At 41.9% G+C, this 6,000-nt stretch overlaps 1 protein-coding gene across 3 annotated transcripts in view; it reads right to left on the reverse strand.

Annotated features, from left to right (window-relative positions):
• The window catches only part of PIAS3 (protein inhibitor of activated STAT 3), a 46,378-nt gene extending 41,383 nt beyond the window's left edge, over positions 1 to 4,995 (reverse strand). For 2 of the 3 annotated variants that reach the window (XM_033925437.1, XM_033925435.1), the window contains exon 1: positions 4,810 to 4,995. The gene's annotated coding sequence lies outside the window, so the exon portion shown is untranslated. Of the gene's footprint in view, positions 1 to 3,621; positions 3,881 to 4,809 lie in introns of those variants that run through there. The other variant, XM_033925436.1, reaches the window with a different exon arrangement.
• Positions 4,996 to 6,000: the final 1,005 nt, after the last annotated feature.

Here is a 6,000-nt window from a genome sequence, read left to right on the forward strand (position 1 = left end):
TAGGATGAAGGTGAAAGAGACAGATTCAAAAGTAACCTGAGAAATTCATTCTTCATGGAAAGGGTGGTGAATTGGTGGAGGTGGTAGATTTGAAAGTTGTAACTGAGTTCAAGAGAGCTTGGGAGAGGTACATAGGATCTCTAAGAAAGAAGGAAGGATAGTAGACGTCATGGATAGGAAAACGGGATAGGCCATATGGTCTTTATCTGCCTTCATTTTTCTCTGTTTGTAAAAATACAGACATACATCACACTAAAAAGAGAGAGAGACACATATACGATATACCATATCCAGATACACAACACACTTAAGAGAGAAAGACACAAAACACGACTATCAACACACCCAGACACAAATTATACTCCACAGAGATAGGGGGGCTGATGCAGAAAGTTACTGCAAGCCTAACCATGGAGTTACTGAGGGTTGTACATGTATGTTAATGGCCAATGCAGAAAAGTGCTAAACACGGGCGAACATTGCATTAATATATATATGGTAATGAGGCCATTAGGTATTTCACGGCAATTCAGAGAAAGAAACAGTGGTTTCTGATGCATGGACAACACAAATTCTTTGTTAGGTTCAGAGAAACAGAAGGATTAATGGAGAGGATTTAAAGTCTACTTTTAAGATTTAACTGTCAGTTTTTTCTTCTGCAACCAGAAAGAAGTGGCTGCAAATTTAAATGACAGGAGCTTGTTCACATGTTGAAAAAAAAAAATGAAAAGTGAGTACGAAGAGAGGCAGATGATCTGCAATGTAAGTACAACAAAAGACCAAATAGCAGACCGATGAATCAAGGAAGAAAACAACTGTAATTAAAAATCAAATATGCCTGACATGACTATGTTTCGCCAAAAAGCTGTGTCAGAGGCAACAAACCAGAGAGGTAAAAACAGCCAATATATTTCTCTTTAGATTAGCAATGCTCAGAGAGCTCAGCAGCAAATCTCCCAAGAATTCTGGGAGATTTCCTGCGCATTGGCTGGTTTTACCTCTAGTTTTGTTGCCTCTGATGCAGTCTCTTGGTAAAACGTGGCCACCTCAGGCATATTTGATTTTTAATTAAAGCTGTTATTTTCTTGATTCATTGATCTGCTGTTTTACCTTTTGCTACAAAAATGAGTCAGCATATATCAGCACCTCCTCTGAGCATAAATATTTTCACAAAAATGTTATATACAATAATTTTTTTGCAAGGCTGATATATGTAGAACAGGTGCCAATGTGTACTGACACTTTTGTTTTTGTTCTGACATATGCACAAGAAGTCATGCTTACTGTGAAACCTTTCTGCACATGCATCTGGCACGCTCACCCTAACACCCCCCCCCCCCCCCCCGATTAGCATGCAGGCGCTACATGCATAAAATTTGCATATACTTGGCATTTTTTCATAGCAGATATCCATGTGTGGCCCTACTGCATGGCTTTCTGCATGAGCCTTAGGGAAAGAGAAATACACAGAGCACACAACACAACTAAAATCTTACTGAGACACACCATTCTACAGAGATACACAAAACTAAAAACACACCACGACACCATGTTAAAAAAAACCCCCACGGAAAGACATATACTTTACAGAGAAAGAGGACACAAGGAAAGAAAAACACAGCACACATGTGACTAAACACATTATGAGACAAACAGCACATGAGCAAAAACACACCTATGGGCACAAGCCACGCTACACAGCGAAAGAGAGAGAAATATAGAAAATTAAAAATATACCGAGACATGCCCCACAATACAGAGAGAGAGAGAGAGAGATACACATAGAAAAAGAAATAAAGACACACAACTAAAGACACACTGAAATACACCCCACACTACTGAGAGAGAGAGAAACACACAATAAACACACAACTAAAAATAAGAGATGCATACCCCCAATAGGGGTGGGGAGATATTCATACATACACACACACACACAACCTCTAAAACATTACAAAGGAACACAGCATCATGAAAGAGAAACACACAACCTCTTACACACCACAGAAGTGGTTCCTAAACTTGTCCTGAAGGAACCCCAGCCAGTAAAGTTTTTAGGATTTCCACTGATTATTCATGAGTTAGATTTGCAAGCAATGGAGGTAGTGCATGCAAATCTAATTCATTAATTTTCATTGGGGATATCCTGAAAATCTGACTGGCTGGGGTTACCCCAGGACAGGTTTGGAAACTACTGCACTACAGGCGTGACCTTTCCTCTCAGTTCTTGAGGGCCGCCAATGGGTCAGGTTTTCAGGATATATGTAATGAATATGCATGAGAGAGATTTGCATGCGTACTACTTTTATTGTGTATTAATATTTCATGCATATTCATTAGGGATATTCTGAAAGCCTTTGAGGACTGGGAATGAAGATCAAGGCATTTTAGAGAGATAGAAAGACAGTGGTCTGAAAGATAGCACACAGCCCCAACATATTATAATAACCCACTGAGAGATACCCACCACACAACATATTATACAGTAGTAACCCACTGACACACCCTTACAACCCCAACAGAGAGACAGTGCAGTGGCAGGAGGGAATGGGCATCCCTCCTGACAATTTTCGCTAGTGTTGGTGGGGGGGATTTCTCAGTGCCATGTTTGTTGGGGGTCATCGGGGAGGGCCATCAATGGGGGGTGTTTAATGGGGCAGATATTGTTATTAAAAAAGGTTTCCTGCCCCGAACAGCTGAGTGGCAGGAGGCTGCTTTTGGGACTCCCCCTGCCGGCTCTGTGCATGTGAGAGAGTCGCTCTCACAACCATCAATCAGATGAGAGAAACGGGGATTACGACGAACCTCCACGTGAATCATTTGCATGTAAACCTTTTAGTGCATCAATAGTGTAAGGTTTTGGAGGGGTAATGTTGAAGCAAATAAGCTCTAATGATATAATGTAGCGGCCTGCAGAGAGAGAAGGGGGGGGGGGGGTGATGTTCCAGAGAGAGAGTGAGGTGTTGCAGAGAGGAGGTTTTTATAGGTTGGAATCTTATTCTAAAATAGAAATTATTGTATTTCCCAGTATCTTTCTGTTTATAATTTGTAAACTGTTTGAAACAATGGTTAGTTTAATTGATAAGGAAGATGTGATACTTGCAGGCATGGTAGATGGAATTAGTCTCTGGCTTCTTTGTCCCATTCAAGTAGCCTATCTTCTTGATAAACAATCCAGTCTGGCTGGATGCTTAGGGTCTATCTGCATCAACATTCCAGAGTCAGATCGATATAATGTCCCATAGGCCTCTGCTGACATTGGTTAGGCCAACCGAAAATGCTGAGGCTGACAAATAGCTCTTTTTGAATCGGCCAAAACTCAGATCGGAGTCTTACCAATCCTCTTTAGTGCATCTAGGCCTCAAAGAGAAACGAGGAGTGGCATAAAAGAGAAAATATCACATTACCAATTTCACACAGGTTCATGCCTGTCATGGTAACACACTTGGAGAAATTGCCCCCCCCCCACCCCCCGAGAGGCAGAGCCACACACCACAGAACCCTAACACACAAGGAGACATGCACAATCATTGATACGCTACAGCAGGAGAGAGTTGCATAAGAAAAGACATACACCACATGTGATGAAGTAGCACACAGACACACCACATAACCACTAACCTGCTGAAATATAACAAGCTCAGACCCAATGAGTTACACACACCACACATGAAGCACACATGCTGCACAATCCCTTATGCACTGAGATACACATGCTCAGAGAGTAGCCAAGTTGCCTAGTTCCAGGAAAGAGAATTAAAGGCCAGTCCTAGATGTCTTGGGCCAGTTCCATCTTGATGCACTGTGGGACCGGAAGCACTGGGGCAGAATCGGGAACTACAATACCACATTGCTTTGCGATGTCAATTCAAATCCAGGACTGGCCCCCCCAAATTTTCTCTCTGGAACTGGGTAAGTTGGAAACTCTTACTCTTACCTAAAGAGCTAAGTTACATCTCACACATAGAGATATAGATACCACACCACAGAATCCCCTTACATCTTTAGATACATCCGTACCATGATATTACAACCCTTACACACTGAGTTAGGATGCACATAGTGAAACAGAAACAGCTTATAATGCACATACCGCATCTTCCTTAATACACACATCACTTACACAACGAATACATGCATACACACACAGGATCTGTACCTTACATTCACACAGGGCTAATCTTAGCTCATCTCCTACTCCATAGAAGCACCCTGTAAAGTAGCAAGCACCAAAATTAACAATACTGTCGAGCACCACTTCCTCTCCCCCTCCCCATCTTTCCTTTGTGTGCAAAACATGGATAAAGTAGGATGAAAAATGTCATCTTAGCTCCGCTTCCAAGCTCTTAGCAAGTAAGGAGAGAAGGTGAGCTGCTCTCTCTGGTTGAAATCAAGATATAGGATTGGAAACAGTGCAGGCAAGTCCTGAGTGGGATACATCAGAACTCTGTCAGGGTTCTGTGCCTGCTCAAGTCTCTCAGTTCCCTAAATGTTTTGTTTGTTTCTTTCAGCATCTAAATCCTTCATTTCTTCTTTGTCTTTTGTTTCCCAAGTTTGAGGATCACAAAATAGAATTTATTTATTTAATATTTTTAAATAAAGCAATTTCCAGCAGAGAAAGTTGCTGTTAGGGGATCTGGTGCCACCTTTTGGCTCAGATCTTTAACAAATAAATATATACATATATATAGAGAGAGAGAGAGACAGACAGACAGATTAAATAAATAAATAAATAAATAAATAGATAGATATACACACACACACACACAAATATAGCCGGATACACCAGTTGGGATCAAGGATACTTACCAGAGGCTTGCAGACTAGATTTCTCTACCGGTAAATAAACCTTTCTACAGAGGTTTGGAGCATCCCTGCTCCTTCCCTTCCCTCTCCTTGTTATTGTTGTTGCAGAAGTTAAAAATCCTCAAACTAAGAGAAACCCAAGAAGAACAAAAAGCTGTTCTGACTCTCACTTTGGAAGTGAGATCTCATACAGGAAATACAAAAAGAGAAAGAAAAAGAAACCTTTTCAGTCCCTCTGCTGCCCTATAGTGGGAAGAACTGGTAAGGGAAGAGCAGATGCTTCATAGTGTTTGCAAAGAATCCATTTTTCTCCAATACTGCGACCAGAATGTAGCTTTGATAGGGGATAGGGAAGCATTCGCCTAGTTTGGTCATACAGTCAGATCTACAAAAGCTCAACTCAAACTAAGATAAACATAAACCTTGCTGATACAGTTCAGAACTCCCTCCAAATTTATATGGGCTTCTAGGAATACTTGCAAATTTTGCAGCATTTGGAGAGTGTGCGGATCATCCAGTGTAAATGTGAAAACATATCTAACCTGAGAACTAGGGAACCCAGTTCAAATCGCACAACAGCTCCTTGTGATCTTGGGTAAATCAGGTACAAAGTTTAAACTTAGGGTTGCCGGATTTCCTCTTTAAAATAAGAGGACACATGGCCCCGCCCCATTTCTCCTTCAGCTCTGCCCCCCCAACCTCCCTGAACTCGGGGCCACATCTGGAGGGCTTCTGCCCATGTGTAGACATCAATGTGATACAGAAGCCCTCCGGACACAATCCCGAGCTCAGGGACTTCCAAAATCCAGACAAACTGCTGGCTTTTGGAAATCCTTCCAGGCACCAGTCAATCCTCCAAAACGAGGACCTGTCCGGGTGTTCCCGGACATCTGGTAACCTTAGACAAACTCAGAGGAAGCCATGGATGAGAGTTCAGTTAATCCAGCCTGATGTGGTACCTTCCCCATCATCCTCAATGTACAGGGAGGTTGGCATCATTGCCAGTTCAGCCAGAACACAGGCTGAACTTATAAATCCATTTTCTCTGTGTAATAACAGTGTAAATTAAAAGTAAACAGAATATAAAAACATAAGATTTGCCACTGTTGGGTGAGTCCAGTGGTCCATCGTGCCTAGCAGTCCTTAGGTCAAAGACCAGTGCCCTATTTGAGACCAGCCCTACCTGCGTACGTT

This window comes from Geotrypetes seraphini, chromosome 16 (assembly GCF_902459505.1).
Source record: "Geotrypetes seraphini chromosome 16, aGeoSer1.1, whole genome shotgun sequence".
In the NCBI taxonomy this organism is placed as follows: Eukaryota; Metazoa; Chordata; class Amphibia; order Gymnophiona; family Dermophiidae; genus Geotrypetes; species Geotrypetes seraphini.